The sequence below is a fragment of the Notechis scutatus genome, chromosome 16 (assembly GCF_049901735.1).
Source record: "Notechis scutatus isolate UNSWTSFEM ecotype Mainland chromosome 16, rNotScu1.2, whole genome shotgun sequence".
NCBI classification, from domain to species: Eukaryota; Metazoa; Chordata; class Lepidosauria; order Squamata; family Elapidae; genus Notechis; species Notechis scutatus.
The window spans coordinates 995,030-1,013,956 of NC_142024.1; the positions used below are offsets into that span (position 1 = coordinate 995,030).

An 18,927-nucleotide genomic window follows, 5' to 3' on the forward strand; every position below is an offset into this window, starting at 1 on the left:
ACATTTGCTAAGTGAATTTTGCTCCACTTTATGACCTTTCTCGCCAACGTTAAATGAACCACTGCAATTAATTTAGTCCCACGGTCTTTAAGTGAATCCGGCTTCCCCTGTTGACTTGGCTGGTCAGAAGGTTGCAAAAAGGGGAGCGTGACTGCTGCCGTCATAAATATGAGCCAGTTGACCATGCTGCAACGGTCGTAAGTGAAAAACTGTCGTGTCACTTTTTTTTTCCAGTGCTGTTGTAACTTCGAACCATCACTAAATGAACTATTGTAAGTCAAGGACTAGCTGTATTCCCTCGCAAGGAAAAATTGCGCTCATTCGCAGCAGAGTTGATGATATTATTTTAAGCCCTAGGCAAGGATAATTATTAATATCCGGCCCAGGAAAACGAGTCTCATTTGTACAGGTCTTTTTCAGCATGTGTTTTATTTTTTTCAGACCTGTCCAGTGAATTAACATTGTTGGAATTACAACAGTGTTAATTCACTGGACATAGACTTGCCTAACTGTAGTAGATGAATATTCCAAGCAGCATTGGAAATGACGTGGAGGAGGTTGGTTTTTCTGGTCAAGAAAATGGGTAAGTGGGCAAAGGAATCTTCAAGTCAGTTTGAGGAAAAGAGGTGGGCCCCAGAGCTCAGCCCCAGAGGTTGTGGGTGCTCCATCCCTGGAGGCTTTCAAGAAGAGACTGGACAGCCCCTTGTCTGGAATGGTACAGGGTCTCCTGCTCAAGCAGGGGGTTGGACTAGAAGACCTCCCAGGTCCCTTCCAGCTCTATTCTCATGGATTGATATCACAAAATGAGAGGCAGATCCTCACGGTCTCTTTCGAAAGAGCGACTTAATAGCCATTGTGCTCCAATCCAATAATAGTCTGTCTTACAGATGTGGGCGAGGTTCTATTCCAAGTGCGGGCTCTTCTTACCCCATGGGGTTAAATAAATCTCCCAATTTAATGTGTGAGATTCTCATCATCCGCTCGTTTTGGGAGGGGGGGAAAAAAAACTGGAAGGCCAATTTAGAGTTGCCAGTGGCAAGCTCTCCAGAGTGAGAGATGATTAAATTTAGTGCAGTTACTTAAACAGGAAAACTGCAGTTGGCTTAACCAGGACGCTGCTCAATAACGCAGAGGCTTCTTCCCACCCCAAAGCGTGTCGGTTGAAGAAGAAAAAAAACACCCCACAATTTACATATATCTGATCGCCTTTCGTCAGCTTAGTGTGCTCTGAGTTGAATGGAAGAATTTCAAGTTTCAAATTCAGAATAGAGCTGGAAAAGGGACCTGGGAGGTCTTCTAGTCCAACCCCCTGGCTCAAGCAGGAGACCCTAGATTTTAGACAAGGGGCTGTTTATATTAATGATACAGGTAGTCCTTGACTAACCTGAACCTAAAATGTCCATTGCTAAGCAAGACAGTTTCTAAAGATTGCCGGATATTTTAACTTTTAACATTACTCACCTCTGTAACGTGGAGGGGCTCCTTTCAACAGGTATCTGTAAACGTGTGTGTGTGTGTGTGTGTGTGTGTGTGTGTGTATATATATATATATATATATATATATATATATATATATATATATATATATATATATATATATTTATATATATGTTTGTGTTTTCATCTCTTGGCAGGAGCCACTTACGTTCTGCTTTTTCCTTCCCTACTGGCAGGTATATTTAGAATCGTTGGCTTTTCTTTTCAGAAATCAATCACCAACTCACCTTTGATGGGCTCTTCCTCTTTGTGCTGTTTTCTCTCTGTCTCTCCCTCCTTCGCTTCTCGTGACGCCTTTGTCTCCCATGGGAAAAACATCCCCCTTTGGAAGACCATCAAGAAAGAGAGAAAAAGCAACTTGGGAACCGTCCTATTCCTTACTCCCCGTCCATTTGATAACTTTGAGCCAGTTTATGCCTCGTTTGGCCACGTGAGAGCATTTTGAAAGAACTTTTTTTTGGGGGGAAGAAAGGGTAAAAATAACGGGTAAAGGATCCAGAACCTCTACTACATTTCTTTCTTTTTTTTCAAACTTCTTTAAATGCTGATTTTCACAGCAGAAACCTTTTAGATCACAGGAGTCATTAATTGCTGTTTCTGCCTTGCAGAAAAGCAGGATAAACACTTGGATAAGCTGCCTCTTTGCCAACTTGGGTTGAGTTCCCCCCCACCTTTCTCCATGTTTCTGCTAGCATTTTTGGGAGATGCTTGCTATAGAAGTAGGGGCAACTGCAATTAATTTTCCAACCTAAGGATTTTTCTTCTTCTATGAATGGAGCATTCACTGTTCTCTGCGTTGGAAAATAATTGCTACGTTGAGGTAGTCCTCAACTTATGACCATTTAGTGACCATTCAGAGTTACAACGGCCCTGAAAAAAGGGACTTAGGACTGTTTTTCGCATTTGTGATCATTGCAGCATCCCTGTTCGGTCACGTGATCAAAATTCGGCCGCTCGGCTCCTATTTATGATGACTGTACTCTCCCAGGGTCACAGAATCGATCCCCTCTTGCGACCTTCCGATGAGCAAACTCAACAGGGAAGCCAGGTTTGCTTAACGACCGTGTGACCGACTTAACAACCAAAGAGGTTGACTTAACCACCGTGGCAAGTTTAAGACTTGTGGACTTCAACTCCCAGAATTCCTGAGCTAGCATGACTGGAGGAGGAATTCTGGGAGTTGAAGTCCACAAGTCTTAAAGCTGCCAAGATTGAAGAGCCCTGATCTAGGAATGTATGATGCCGCAAGGAATCACTCAGCAAAATGTGGGAAAATGAACAGATTTTATGAACTTTTATAAATTAAGGATTGGTGGGTTGTTGTTTTTTTAATGCCAGTAAGATGGAAAAGCTTAGACTGTAGAACAGGTAATCCTTGACTTAAACCATTTGTTTAGTGGCCATTCAAAGATCCCAACAGCACTTAAAAAAAAAAATCTGTGACTTATGACCGGTCCTTGCACTTATGACTGCCTCAATATCTCCCCACGCGCATGGGATCAAAATTTGGGCACTTGGTAACTGGCGTCCTGGGGACGCTAACCATTCGCCATCGTCGTTTGCAAAAAAAACCTGGCTGCGACTCACTTAACAACTTCCTCACCTAGCAATGGAACGTCTGTCCCAACCATGGCCATAAGTTGAGGACTACCTGTGGCTGCGTCAACGGCTGAGGAAGAAATCCATGTGGGTTGCTGATGAACCTGGCTCTCTTCCCCTTACGCTATTTATAGATTATTGCTGGATCATTCCTATTCCATTTGTAAAAGCATCATATAAAAACGTCTCCCCCTCTTCCTTTTGAGCCAAGCCCAATTAATATACATCTCTGAAACGGCTTCGTCTTCCAATAGCTGCCCCCTTTCTTCAAATATTTATAAGCCGCCTCTTAAGGCAAATGCTACCATTGCCCGTTGAAAGATGATTTCAGAAACAATATACTTATAAACAAACAGGGAGAAAAACAGCCGTATTGGAACCGTAGGAAGGAATCCAAAGCTGTAGTTAAAAAAATGCCAGGCCGGCAGGCACAGAATAATTTAAAACCAGCAGAGCCAGAAGACTGTAAAGATAATAATAACAATAACATCGAAACGAGTGAAATCAATCCGATTACAGAACTTTCCTGGCGAAATCCATTCCGAAAAAGTGTGCAAAACAGAAGATTTCAATGCGATCATAACGAACCTCAAAAGCTGTAACTCAAAGTTATAGGTGCCTTTGTGGTCTTCAACACACACGTTTTCTCCCCTCCCTCCTTTCCTGCTTTCTACTGCATTCGCCTTGTTCTGATAGCAAAGCTTGTCTAACCGTGGTGGGACAAGGGGTTGGTTTTTTCTCTCTTTCTGTTTTTTAGCCAGCTTATCACAGAGCCTGACCCTGGTTTGGGCTGAGAAGGCATGGCTTGCCCATGGTTGTACCGTTGACTTCCACACCTAACGGAAGATTAAAACTCGGATCCCCCCCCCCCACTGCTAGTCTGGAGTCTTTGCATCTACATCATGCTGGCTCTTTTGAATGTTATATACCAGGGGTCTCCAAACTTGGCAACTTCAAGACAAGCAAAGCTGGCTGAGGAACTCTGGGAGTTGAAGTGCACAAGTCTTGAGGTTGCCAAGGTTGGAGACCCCGGTAATATCGAATCTCACAATGTGTCATGCTTGCTACATGTTGCCTCCAAAGTACAGCTAATCCTTGACTTAACAGTTCATTTAGCGACCGTTCGATGTTACAAACGGCACTTCTGACCATTGCAGCATCCCCATGGTCAAAGTTTGGACGCTTGGACACTGACTCATACTTATGACGGTTGCAGCGTTCCCGGGGAGGTGGGGGAGGTCCTTGGGCGACCTATCCAGCAAAGTCAGGGGATTCAGTGAACGACCGTGTTCCTAGGTAAACAGCCGCTGGATTCACTTAATGACGGTGGCAAGAAAGGTCCCAAAATGGGGCAAAGCCATCTCACTCAGCGGCAGAAATTTCCTTCGAGCAGCCCTGTGCGCTGGGCACAGGCTCCTCTGGGTGCTCTTCCTCACTGCTGCCAGCCTGCACAATCTCCGAAGGCAGCACTCCACTCCCTGATGGTCCTGGCCCCCATCCCTGCATCCTATGCAGGCCCCTCATCCGGGTCCTCGCTCTCCGAGACCTCAGCCGTCTGCACCTGCTGCCGGCGAGCCACAACACACACACACACACACACACACACACACACACACACACACGGCCTTGCCAAGGTGACCCAGCTGATGGCGGTTCCGTGTCCCACCTATAACCTTGCTTCATCCCGGCTTGTCTCGTTTCCTAGCTCCCCTTTTCAGAGCGTGGAACAATGCAGACAACAGCGGCTCTCGAAAAGATTGCGGTGCCTCACACTGGCAAGGCTGATGGGGTATTGATCTTTCCTTTCTCTTAAGGTTTAAAATGGCTCGCAGGCCTCCCAGCGTGAACACCTACGGCAGCGGCAGACGATGGAGGGTTTTTGCACAGAAACGAGACGATGGAGGGTTTAAATTCCTTTTCCGGGGGAGGCCGGGGGGGGGCAATTCCCCTCCCTTCCCCCTCCATCTTGGACCGGCATTGCCAAGAGATTAGCCCGTTTTCTTTCTGGGGTGTGTGTGTGTGTGCGTGTGTGGCGTTGCAAACGATCTTAACCGGCTCTGAATTAAGGGAAGGAGAGCGAGGGAGGGTGTTGTGTGGGCGTTGAACCTTTTGTGTTTTATTTTTTTTTTCCCCAAGGGCCTTTTGAATGATCGGACTCGGATCGAACGAATTGCGAATAAGATGCCCGGAATTATCATGATGATTATTATTTTTAAAAAAGACTTAATTCCCACCAGAAAGGTGAAAAGCGGAATATCGCTGGCTGGTGGTCTTGCATCCATAATAGCCTCTCCTGCAGTGCAGACGGAAAGGGGAGGAAAGGCCCGTGTGTCTCGGTCCAGGTGTAAAATTATTATTATTTAGATATGGGCGGCGTTTGTCACTCAAAGGCGTAATTTTCAAATTTGTACGGACGCCCGCTTGGAATGACGAGCTCCCCCCCCCAAAAAAAAACCCGAGAGAGGAGACCATGGTGGGGTTGCCCCTTTGCCTGTAAGTTTACGGTGTGTGTGTGTGTGTGTGTGTGTGTCTAGAAAGCTGTGGAGTCTAAAAATCAAACGCTTTCCTAAATATATCCTGGCTTGATGCCTGTCACGTGACTTTGATGCCCAGTAGGGAAATTGCATAGAGATCAGATTAGCTGGAGTTGGGCCCAAGCTGAAGGAAACACAGATTAAAGGCAGGTGGCAGGTCTTACCTGTGCAAGCTGTCGACCAATGGGCAGCCTGTGCAGAAGCTTTGATTCACAGTTCACGAAACAGGAACCTTAGAGGTCACCTAGTCCAACCCCTTGCTCAGCACAGGCTCCACGGTGGCAAGCAAGAGACCACCCCACCCGGCTGGCCTCTAGGGAAGGTGGACATTTTTTTTAACGGGGCAGCCCGGTCCCTCCCGTGCACATCCCGCATCCACCTTCTTTGGGGGCAAGCCAGGTGACCCCTGGTGATGCAGTGGCCCCTGCACCGGGCAAGGGGTTGGGCTAGGTGACCTCTAAGGCTCCCTCCAGCTCTGACTTCGTGAACTGTGAATCGAAGCTTGTGGGTTTGGTTTTGGGAAATTGCTCACCTTGTCGAAGAGTCGGAATCCCTTTAGTAAAGGAGATTTTCCAATGAAACATCGTAGGCAGGTAGACCTCTCCTTACGACCACAATTCAAATTTCCATGGCTAGTTGTTAAGCGAGTTGCACCCCACGTGACCTTGGAACACAGCTGCGGTCATAAGTATGAACCAGTTGCCAAACTTCTGAATTTAGAAGAGAAGAAAGCTGGATATGGGACCTTGGAGGTCTTCTAGTCCAACCCCCCCTTTCCAGCAGGAGAGCCTCTCCCATTTTCAGACAAGTGGCTGTCTAGTCTCTTCTTTTGATCACATGACCTTGGGATACGGTGACCGTCATGGATACGAACCCATCGCCAAGGATCTGAATTTTGATCCGATGACCACGGGGACATGCAACGGTCATCGATGAGAAAAACATTCCTAAATCACCTTTTTTCCCGGCGCCGTTGTAACTTCCAGCAGTCGCTAAACGAACGGCTCTAAGACGAGGACTGCTTACAGTTGCTGAAGGGGGTTGGATGAACTTTAATAATTTACGCCAAATTGGCCTGGTTATTATTATTTTTTTTTTTGTTTAGTAAGCATTAAATCTGCACGTACAAAGTCCATAGACAAGGTGCATTTTTCTCGCCCGTTTCAGGCCACGTAGCCAAGCAGGGTTTATCATTTGGGTTTAGTTTGGTTTTTCTTCCCCTCTTCTCCGGTCTGATAAATGATTCTTAAGACTTTTACGGAATAGAAACATCCAGAAAATGTTTCTGATCTTCAGAACGAGACGCAAAGCCAGCCGTCCAGTCCGGATTTCAAATCACTTTAAGATCCTCTCGTAGTGATCACAATTTCTAAAGACCATTTTATTGTAGAGTTAAATTGGTGCTTAAGCGGTAATTTATAATTTATGTTGGCATTGATAACGTTGGCTGTGTTGAAAGCAGCCGGATCAAATAACCGCTGGATGCTCGATTTCTTTTTAAAAAAAAGGGGGGGGGGGGAAACAAACCTGGTTTAAGCAGGGCTGAATTCACACGTGGGGCATTAAAGCTGTAACACAGTTTATTTCTGGTTTATTTGTGAGTTTGACTTGTGTATCGTGGTTTATGAAACCAAGACAAACTGTTCAACATTTGTGGTGGTTGGGCCCAAATTCTCAAAATAGCTAGTCAAACAGTAAACAACAGTGAACGGTTTAGTGGCTGTTCGAAGTTACAACGGCACTGAAAAACGGGGACTTAGAACCGTTTTTCATACTTAACGACCGTTGCAGCATTTCCCCCAGGGCCACGTGATCAAAATTCCCCTCCGACTTGTATTTATGATGGTCGCAGCGTCCCCCATTTGCGACCTTCTGACACACAGAGTCAGCAGGGAAGCCGGATTCACTTAACAACGGCGTGACTAACTTAACAACTGCAGGGATTCCCTTAACAAACTTGGGCAGGAAGGTTGTAAAACGGGGCAAAAAAAAAATCGCTTAACCAACGTCTCGCTTAGCAACGGAAGTTTTGCAGCAGAAATTTTGGGCTCCACTGTGTGTCATAAGTCGAGGACTACCTCTCTATTGGTATGTTTTTTCGGGCACAATTAAAACGTAGTTTTGTTTAATTTAAAAAAAAAACAACCCAAGCATTTGATTCCTGTTCTAGTTATTCTGCATTGCATTATTATTTTTTTCTCCCAGGGGTTTAATTTGAAGACAATAATAGCAAAATAATAATAATAATAATCAACTTCTGTGATATTTTTCTCACCGTTTCCCCCATTAGCTTCCCTGCATTATTATTATTATTTTTCTTAAGTTGCTGCTTAAGTTGAAGTGGAAGGTGACTCCGTTTGCTGATATTTGCCTGTTAACTGTTTTGCATTGTTTTGTTTTTTGCAGTAAATTTGATTTTGTGCAGGTTGTTTGGGTTTTTTTTTTTGACTCATTGTAGCTCCTTTGTTTTACAGAGATCTTGACGCAGCCGCCATTTTGGAATTCTTTTTAATAATGTGACCCTTCACCTTTGATCCCCTGACCTGCATTATCTTGGTAACCATTTCATTTTTTTAATTTAATTTTTCATTATTATTATTATTATTATTTTTTGTTTAAATTTTTTATTTATTTATTTTGGTTTGGTGTGTAAGCTTTGTAACATTTCACCTTCTTAAATTGTAACATTTCTTTGACTTCCCTAAATATAAATACTCTTGTTTTGCCTGTAAATGTTGTAAATGTCTCATTTTCCTTTGATTAAAATTCATTTCAGTTTTTTTAAAAAAAGATACAAGTTCTCATTGTTTTTATTTTGATGTTTAACAATGTGCAAGCTTTTATCCGTTGTGTTACTTTTGTTTTCTAGCCATGTGTTTCCAAAACATTTATAAACTAACAGTCACTTTATTAAAAGAGTTTTACAGTGAAATATCTTCATTTTCTTTTTTTCCCCTTTATCCCCAATTATGTTTTATCTGTCATAACTGAGCCAAAAACAGGCAACCAGGATTGTGTTTTGACACATAATTTCTATTTCCAGTAGCATCTTTATTGAGGCCACTTTCCATTGCAAGCTGAATTTCAGTAAAATATTGTATGTTGTTCCATTAATTGGTCTCCCTTTTAATAGGATGGCCTCGAAAATAACCCCAGATACAAAAAAATATCCATGCTTGTTTAATAGAATGCCACCCTCAACTTTTGGCCATAATTGAGCCCGGCATTTTTGTTCCTAAGTGAAACATTTGCTAAGTGAAGGTCGCCTCATTTTGCAACCATTCCTGCCACCGTTGTTAAGCAAATCCCTGCAGCTCTTAAGTGAGTCACGCAGTTGTTAAGTGAATCACTGCAGTGTATGAATAGCACGGTCGTTAAGTGAATCTGCTTTTTTTTTCCAAAAGGGGATCGCGTGACACACACCCCCTCCCTCCCCCGGGGGACGCTGCGACCGTCATAAACACGAGTCAGTTGCCCAGCCTCTGAATTTTGATCACGTGACCCCCTGCTGAGGCGGTCATACCTGTGAAAAATGGTCCTAACTGAATTCACTTTTTCAGTGCTGTTGTAACTCTGAACGGCCACTAACTGAAATGTTGCAAGTCGGGGACTGTCTCCAAACCGCTTGGTCCACAGGCGGGCCCCCTTAAGAGGTCTCTAGCATCTTGCAAACTGTTTGTGTGTGTGTGTGTGTGTATCACACACTGATGTGGGAGGGGGTATCCTTTAGAGATTTGGGGAGGGGGCTGGATAGAGATGCTATGCAATGCCGGTTGCATCAACCCCATTTATTTTCCTTCTGCCTTAAATTCCTCCCTCCCATCCTGTCCTGCATTTTTCCATACCCAATCTCTCTCTCTCTCTCTCTTCTCTCTCTCTCTCCCCCAATATGTATGTGTGTGTGTATATATGTATCTTTCTTCCTTCCTTCCTTCCTTCCTTCCTTCCTTCCTTCCTTCCTTCCTTCCTTCCTTCCTTCCTTCCTTCCTTCCTTCCTTCCTTCCAGCATAAGAAACATCCCGGGGGGAGAGAAAACCTCTCTCTCTCCCACTTAGCTTTCAAACTGGGTTTTCAAACAGGTGCTTCGAAATGAGCTTCTCTCCTCTCCCCCTTCCCACCTTCCTTCTCCTCAAACCTCATTTTCTGGCTTTGCATTATCTCTACCCCAGCATCATCACACACACACACACACACACACACACACACACACGCCAACAATGCAGGGAGTTTAAAACACACACACACACACACACACACACAACCCCCAGCCTCTTCCATCTTGTCAAAGTCTGAATTCCCAGCTTCCCGCAGGTCTTTTAAAAGACATCAGCTCTTCCTCCTGGAAAAAAGAAAGGGGGTTCCTTATTTCCTACACCCCCCCCCCCACCCCTCAAAACTCCTCGCGTGGAACCACAGCGAGCTGCCAAAAAACGGGGACAAGTCAATCTGTCCTCCGCCCACGCCTCCTCCTTCCTTGGCAGGAGAGGAAGAGCCTCTGGGAGAGAGAGAGGGGGGGGGCTTCCAGGGGGCTCAATCCAGGCCATGCGGCGCAGCTCCTGCCTTACTTTCCCTGCGCGCTCAGGTGCCTCCAGGCTCCCGGGCGAAGAAGCCGCTAGCAAAAGCTTCAGGGTGGCTCAGCAAAGCGGATTTGGGTGAATGAGCAAGAGGGCTTGGCAGGCAGTCCCCAACTTAACGACCAAGAGAGTTTACGTTGCTAAGTGAGACATTGGCTAAGTGAGTTTTGCAACGGATCTTCACTCAAGTCTCTTTGCTCCCCCCCCCACAGACTTGGCTGACCCCCAGGTCATAAATACGAGTCGGTTGCCAAGCCTCTGGACTTTGATCATGGGGCCCTGGGGGAAATGCTGCGACGGTCGTAAAAGTGTGAAATACATCCGTAGATCACTCCCCCCCACTTTGCTGTTGTAACTTGGAATGGTCACTAAATGAATTGTCGTGAGTGAGGACTACCTGTATTGACAGCCGACCTGCCCTGTTCATGCATTAAATAGGAGCTGATGACAGCTCAGGGCAGTGAGATGGGCGGTTAATACATTTAGTACATGAAAAAAATAATAAAAATAATAAGAGAACATTCTTCTTGCTTTGTATCAAGAGGGAGGTTTTATAGATGAGGTAACCGTCTTAGGGACTAAACTATCTTCCAGAGTCTAGAAAAAGTGTCTCTCAACCTCACCAACTTGAAGATGGGTGAACTGCACCTCCCAGGATTCAAAAAAAAGTCCATACATTGTCAAGAACTAAGGAGAAACTTCTTAATAGCGAGAAAAATCAAATCAGTGGAACAGCTTCCCTCCAGAAGTTGTGGGTGCTTGATCACTGGAGGTTTTCAAGACAACCATTTGTCTGGGATGGTATAAGCTGTGCTTGGGTTGGACTAGAAGACCTCCATGGTGCCTTCTTCCAAGCTGCCACATTTTGAGGAAAAGGGCTGTGGGGGAGTCCGTTAAGCGAGGACTGTGGCTGTGACTTTAATAGAAAGCCTAATTTTGCCTAACAAATTATCTGGCCGAAATCTCTGCCGAACACGGCCCGGTGGAATGCAGATTATTTTTTAAGTGCCTCATTATTTTATCCTCTTAACATTTAATACAAAAGTTATAATTGCACACAGCTGAAGCTGCTAAAAGGATTGCTAAAATCAAACTTCCGTCCGTTTGGAGATGCTTTTGATGGGCTTATTTGGAGGAAGGAGGGGGGAGGGGTTGATTACGATCCTAAATGACAGTTTTGGAAGTTCTTGGAAGGAGAAGATCTTCGTCCTGCTGAGATTGAACTAGAAAATATAGGACAAGAACGTTGCCAAACATTTCTGGCTGGTCTTGAGAAAGGCGCAGGAGCATTTTTCGTACATTATTGTTCTTGGGTTTCTGAAAAACGATCAAATATTTGGCAACGGTCTCTAGGGCCTTTTGTGGCTGGGCCCCTTCTCCATCGAGAGATCACTTTGCTCATAATGACAAAAACTGCTGGATGCCTGCTGTTGGAAGGTGTAGGATGGTGTAGCTGTTTTACATGCTAATTCTATCAGTGGTTGTTAGCCGGAAACCCTGGTTGCAGGGAGAAGGGGGGATTTGCAAATCAGGATTGAATTGGGAGGTCCTTGGTGCTCTTGGAGCCTGGTGGTTTTTCTTGCAGGTGTTTCACGATCCAAACCTCAGTGCTAGAAGGGAGTGGGGTTTGCAGGAGGAGGAGGAGGAGAAGGAGTTGGTGCTCTCTGAGCTGGGTTGTTTGCTTGCAGACGTTTCATGACCCAGCTAGGTTACATCATCAGTACTAGGAGCGGGGGAGTTTAGATGAGAGGAGGAGGAGGAGGAAGAGGAGGAGAAGACAGGGAAGGAGGTGGAGGAGGATTTGTGGGGTCCTTGGCGCTCCCCGATCTTGGCATTCTCTTGCAGACGTTTCATCACCAAGCTAGGGGACGTCATTAGTGTTAGCAGGGAAGGGGGTTTGCTCTCTCTCTCTCTCTCTTCTAGCCCCCTCTGTTAAAAACTGCCTACTAAGGGAGTGTAACTTTTATAGTTGCAGTCCCTTATCATAAGCACGACTGAGAGATTTTCAAAGCCAGATCCAGAAACGGATCAGCTGCCTTGCTCAATCGCTGCTTGTTCAATTCCACGAATTTGACTTCCAAAGAGCCCAACGCTTCCCATTAAAACCTGCTTAGAAGTTTCCAGACTTCTGAAAAATTTTCCGGATTATGTGCATTTTCGTCGGCCGCGATTTGAGATGTTTCTTCCCTTCAAATTGGCCACTGCTTTTAATATTCGTAATTGGGCTGGAGCTGTTGTTTTGTTCCTTTCCCAGCTGTTGTTTTGTTCCTTTGTCAAACACTTGAGGGGGTTTCAAGGTAGAAATTAGCAGGTTTTTTTTTTTTTTTTAACATTTTAAACAAACCCTTCGATCCGCGATTATACGTGAAGATGGTGTAAAATGGTCTGGCCCCCATCGTTCCTTAAAAGAGTTACCCACCACAGCCGTTAGGGAAGCTTTTGGTGGAACCTTTTAAAAAGTGTTTCTCTTTCTTTTTTTCTGAGTTGTTGCTAACACGACAGCATTAAAAGCTTTCCTGTGAAAAATAAACGCAGATTGTCTCTAAGTCTCATCCATCCACCTTAAAATAACTGTGTAGGAAGGCGAGGGAAATCAATAATGGAACACGTAAAAGCAGATCAGGGTTGGAGTAGGGTGGGGTGTTTTTTCCCCCCTCTCTTTTCTTTTCCCCCAACTAAGAATCCTTTGAAAGTTTGCAGCCGATATTTGAGCCTTTTTCAAGCGCTTGGAAGCAGCCAAGGGGTCACTTTTGGTAGATGGGATCTTCGACCGAATTCTTAGTTACAATAAGTGTGCGTACGGTGGTGGACAACTGCGGTGTTGTGTTGAAGGCTTTAAGAAGGTGCACGGAGGGAGCATGGCTACGGAATCCCAAACAGAGTGGCAACGAATACTAGCCTATCCCCACCCTGTACATTATTTTAGAATAGCATATAGGATGGGATGGGATGTAGGATAGAGAAGATAAGATAAAAAGATAAGAATTGATGAATAGAATAGAACAGAACAGAATGCAGAATAGAATACAGAATAGAATAGAATATAGAACAGAACAGAGCAGAATTATAGAGTAGAGTAGAGTATGGTTAGGGTAGAATTAGAGGTGGAAGAAGTAAAAATAAATAGAAATGGAAGGGACCTCGGAGGTCTTTTAGTCTCTACTTTAGCAGGAAACCCTATACCGTTTAGACAAGATTGGACAACCGTTTGTTTGAAATGATACAGGGGTTCCTGCTCGGGCAGGGGGTTGGTCTAGAAGACCTCCAAGGTCCCTTCCGATTCTGTGTCTCCCCCCCCCCACCCTTTTCAAATCTCCACTGCAACTGGTACATTAAGGGCAGGCCGTCTCTTTTGGTAGCTCTGACCGTTTGCGACTGCTCTTAAATATCACAATGAGCTGTTGTGGCCCGGGAGCTGGTGGCAAAATTGGGAAGAGAGCTTGGGAGTTGTGGGTTTGTGTTGTGTGCCAAGTCACGGCACGATTGTTCTCGTTTGCACCAAAAAGGACCCGGTGAGTCCATAGCTATAAGGTTTAAAATGTCATAAGAGCAAGATTCATTCAGCTAATAAACCCAGAGCCTTTTGCCTTGAGTATCCGTAGGAAGGAGACCAACCCCCTCCCCAAACAACCCAATTTTCTTCACTAATGCAGTATTAAAATAAGGGGGCGGCCTAAACGAGAGAGCATTTTGAAGCCAGCCATTAGGAGATAACGAATGGTCATCAGGAACGGCTCCATGAGTCCTCTGGGCAGCCGGTCAAGGGGTTTGGGCTACTCGCAGTTGGTGCTTCAGCTTGCTCAGAAGTTGCTCAATTGATCTCATAAATTCAGATACTTCTAGATATGTGCCTTTCAGAATTCATAAAACTCTAATGTCACCTGAATAAATAGGGCTACCTGTCTTTCTTTATCTATCTATCTATCTATCTATCTATCTATCTATCTATCTATCTATCTATCTATCTATCTATCTATCTATCGCATGTCTGTCTGTATTTATCTCATCCAATCCATCGTATGTTACATCCATCCAAGTCACATCTCGCATCTATTCGTCGTGTTGTATCTATCTATCTACCTCTCTATTAGCTCTACACACTTAAGTCAGTTTGCACTTTCTGATGGTTCGCAATTTCCAAAAAGCTTACTTTTAAAACGCAACCAAGCGAGAACTGGCGTTCCTTCATCCCTTAATATTATATAATGACGACGTAGGATGGTTGTGTAGGAGACGGGAGCGATTTCTCCAAACACGTGGGATCCAAACAGCAATCCCGGTTGAGCTGATGGAAGAAATTTCACGCCATCTTAATTTCCCCTTTGGGGCCCTTGTAAGTTGTGCGTTGTTTTGTCAAGACGCCTTGCGAAGGGAAGGCGAGTGCCACGAGCGTGCTTGGCATTTTGTATGCCTTTTTAGGGGCGGGGGGGAGAGAAACGCTCGGCCAAATCCAGTATTGCAGTAACTCTTGGCCGCAGCATTTGTGGGACACTGGTGTTCTGGGGTTGTGTAGGTGGAGGACCCTCATTGATGTGATTGATGCTGATCAGATCCTGTAAATCCATATCGGAGAACATGGAGGTAATGGTGGAGAGTTATTTAATTATTTAGCATATGGCATACCGTCCATGGACTAACCGTATAAATTAACATTTCAGCTAGACCCGTAGAACCCAATAAGAATATCAACGTTAAAAAGATCTGTGTTCCAATACGAAATTTCTAGGCCAGTTAGCCGTTGAAGCTCAGCATCGTTTATATTTTTTTTTAAAGAAATTAGATAACTGGACCGATATATGCCTTCAGCTTACATCACGGCGTTATGGCCCCAGCAGCCAAATCAGAGAAAGAGGAGGAGGTCTGGGAGTCAGGGTCAGCCTCAAGGCAACCCGAGAGCTCCGAGGGGAAGAGGGAATGGAGCTGGCAGAGAGAAAGACAGACAGACAGAAGCTGAGCCTGGGCCATCCGTCCGCCCTCAGGTGGTCAGTCAACAGCCCCCAGGTCTGGAGGTGGCTGATGAGTGAGAAGAGGAACAGCCGGGCCCAGTGCCTGACGCCTGGATGCGCAGATGGCAGAGGAGAGGAGGGCAGTGGAAATCTATGGGCCGGTTCTTGGGACGGAAGAGCCACCACTGCTGGCAAAGCCCCACCCTCGCTCTTGGGATAAAAGGCGGGGGGTGCAGATGAATAGGCGTGGCAGATAAGATACATGACAGACAAGAGCAGAAGGATGGATGGATGGATGGAAGGAAGGAAGGTATTTCCTGACAGTGAGAACAATTATCCTGCATTAACAAAAATTCCAGAGAAGTGAGGAAGAAATAAATTTGTTTTAAACTTGCTTACTTCTTGTAAGCAAGGGGACGTGCTAGCTCCTTGTCCTTGAAGACAAAAATTGCTGTACAAAATGCTAAAATATTATTATTATAATAATACATTGCACAAATCAATTGATACGCCAGCGTTTCTGGAAATCTACCGCGTCAAGGCCCAGATAAATTACCACCCAATCTAAAGCACGATCAATAATTCAGACCCGAGATTTATTGGGCTTTGGTTTAAAAAATGATCTGAAAACTTGCAGATAAAGTATAGATCTATTGAACTTTTGAACTGCTCTGCTGTGGAGCTTCTTATCTTGCAGAAGGGCTAAGGGAGGATAAATAATTGCATTGCTGCTATTCACGCAGACTGTTTATTAATATTTAATAATTCGATAATTATAAACTTTTAAAGGATCTTTTTAGGGTTCCGAGCCCCTGCTGCAGAAGTCATAGGGGCTCCATCACTGGAGGTTTTCAAAAATAGACTGAAGGGCCATTGGACTGGGGTGGTATAAGGTCTCCTGACTTCAGGAGTGGGTTGGACTAGAAGACCTCTAAGGATTCTGTGATTCTGAGATGATAGGTAAGATAGATGGATGGTTGGATGGATGGATAGATGGATGGATGGATGGATGGATGGATGGATAGTTGGATGGATGGATGGATGGATGGATGGATGGATGGATGGATGGATGGATGGATGGATGGATGGATGGATGGATGGATGGATGGATGGATGGATGGACGGATAGATAGATAGATAGATAGATAGATAGATAGATAGATAGATAGATAGATAGATAGATAGATAGATAGATAGATAGATAGATAGATAGAGACTGGACAGCCATTTATCTGAACTGACCTAGGGTCTCCTACTTGATTAGGGTTGGACTAGAAGACCTCCAAGGTCCCTTCCAGACCCATGATTCTATGTTGAATCCAAAAAGGAAATGATTGCATTTCTCTCCATGCATCAGAGATGCGTCGGTGGGCAGTTCAGGGGAGAGAATCACAGCCCCTTCCCCCCTGCATTCGAAACCCTGAAATCCAACCGCTGGTTGAGAGGGAATTGAGAGCCCCCCCGTTTGAGAATTCCCAAATCCTCCGGGGTTTACCCTCCAAAGTAGCTCCCGTGCCGGACGTTCACCTTGGCTGGATCCCAAAATCTCTGATCAAGGCAAAGCGGAGAAGGGAGGAAGAAAGCCGAAATCAGCAGTTTTATTTTTAAACCAGAGTTCCTGTCAAGGCTATGACAAATTGACTGGCCTTTCTCTGTCTTTCTGTGTGTTTTCGTAATTGAATCATAAACTTGGGAATGTCACTGTATTAAATGAAAAGTTTTTATTTTCCCCCCCCCCTCCCTTTTTTGGGGGGGAGGGGGGAAGAAGTCTTAGAAAAGGTCCTTCACTGCCCCCTCCCCAATTCTTTTGTTTTTAATTTCCTGGACAGCAAACTGCCTTGTACTTGATAATTAAGAGCAACTCTGGGGTGTTTTTTTAGTTTTGTTTTTAGAGCCATACTCCCTTCTCTGCTGAAGCAGAATCTCTAAAGTTGGTGGGGTTGTTTTTTTAAGGGAAAAATCACATTTAAAATGCGCAAAGTATTTGAGAGGGTTTGTTTTCCAAACTTTTGTGCGAATAGGTCTGTTAGCAATATGGGATTTCCACCCACCCTTTGTTTGAGAAATATCTTTCTAATTCCAGGCAAGAGGGATCCCTCCCTCCCTCCTTTCTTTCTTTCTTTCTTTCTTTCTTTCTTTCTTTCTTTCTTTCTTTCTTTCTTTCTTTCTTTCTTTCTTTTCTCTCTTCCTTCCCATTCCTTCCTTCCTTCCTTCCCATTCCTTCCTTCCTTCCTTCCCATTCCTTCCTTCCTTCTTCCTTCCTTCCTTCCTTCCTTCCTTCCTTCCTTCCTTCCTTCCTTCCTTCCTTCCTTCCTTCCCATTCCTTCTTCCTCCCTCCCTCCCTCCCTCCCTCCCTCCCCCCCTCCTTCCTTCCTTCCTTCCTTCCTTCCCTTCCTTCCTTCCTTCCCTTCCTTCCTTCCTTCCTTCCTTCCTTCCTTCCTTCCCTTCCTTCCTTCCTTCCTTCCTTCCTTCCGCTGTGACATTTAGGGGATCTTGGGGCCTGCCCACCCTCCCATAGCACCTAGATTAGCCGAAAAGGTTGATGCCTTCACCACCCCCCAGGTCCTCCCCCCGGTTTATTTTCCCCTCTTCATCTTCTATTGCTCCAAATTCTGCTGCGTCCAGCCTTCTTAAAAATAGCCCCACTCCGGCAGTCAATGGCAGGAATGGCTCCGTCAATTTCAACTTAATTAATAGGCGTCCGATCAAAGGGTAACATGGCCAGGCCAATAAGAGCTGCGAGGAGGGAGATCGATGGAGGGCCAGCACTTTGGCGGGAGAGAACGCTGGGCATGGCTCCCTCCTCTTCCTCCTTTTCTCCCTCTTCCTCCTTCCTCTTCCCCCTTTCTCTTCTTCCCTCCTCTTCCTCCTCCTTCCTTTTCCTTCTCTTCCTCCTCTCCTCTCCCCTCCTCCTCCTCCTCCTCCCTTCCCAATAAATGGCTTGGCTATCTTTCCAGCTGCCTGTCAGCTTGAGAAATGGGTTTAATAAGAAAGAAAAGACCCCCGAAAGGTATCCCTTTGCTCCTCTCCTCTCTTCTCTCCCTTCCTCTCTTCCCTCTCTTCTCACCGTGTAGCATTTCCTCTCCTGCAAATGTCCTTTTTGGGCAGGTCTTGGGATGAGGGGGCTGTAGCCATTTTTTCAGTGGAAATTCGAACTCGTAACACGACTTGCTAACAACTGGTGTGTCGTGCCAAGTATTCAAGTCTGACCTCCTCGAGTTACGACCATCTCCCTGCCTTGTCTCCGTCCCCCCACAATTTCCTGGGGGTAAAAAAAAAGGAGTGATTTTGGGGCTGCCTTCTCTGTGCTTCACTGGCCGAAGGCTTCATTTGGTCGGAGGGCAAACCGAGTCGCCGGCTGGAAAGGTTAGGCTGCAAATGGCACCCGAAAAGCCTTGTTGCCAGAACGTGGCTTTTTAAAGAAATCTGCCTGGCACTCACCCTTCGAACCGTGAAGGTGTCGGTGAAATTCTTTTTGGGGGGGGGGAGAGAGAACCACAGCGACTTTGAGAAGGGCAGAATTTGGGGAGGGGGTTTCCATGGCTCTGAAGTAGGAAGTGTAGGTCAAACTTTCTTTCATTTGTTCCCAAAGACAGGTGGTTCCCGATTTACAAGAGTTCCTTTACATTGGGGTGGGGGGAGTGACTTAGGACCATTTTTCACACTTACGACCATCTTTGCAGAAAGATAGCCAAGCCATTTATTGGGAAAAGGGGGAGGAGGAGGGGAAGGGGAGAGGAGAGGAGGAAGGAGAAGTGCAGGAGGAAGAGAGGGAGG

At 45.3% G+C, this 18,927-nt stretch overlaps 1 protein-coding gene across 5 annotated transcripts in view; it reads left to right on the top strand.

The window, feature by feature from the left end:
- The window catches only part of CAMTA1 (calmodulin binding transcription activator 1), a 256,312-nt gene that overhangs the window by 25,196 nt on the left and 212,189 nt on the right, over nt 1-18,927 (top strand). The window contains exon 1 of one of the 5 annotated variants that reach the window (XM_087944635.1): nt 8,103-8,186. The exons of the other annotated variants lie outside the window; for them this stretch is intronic. The gene's annotated coding sequence lies outside the window, so the exon portion shown is untranslated. Of the gene's footprint in view, nt 1-8,102; nt 8,187-18,927 lie in introns of those variants that run through there. 5 annotated transcript variants of the gene reach the window in all.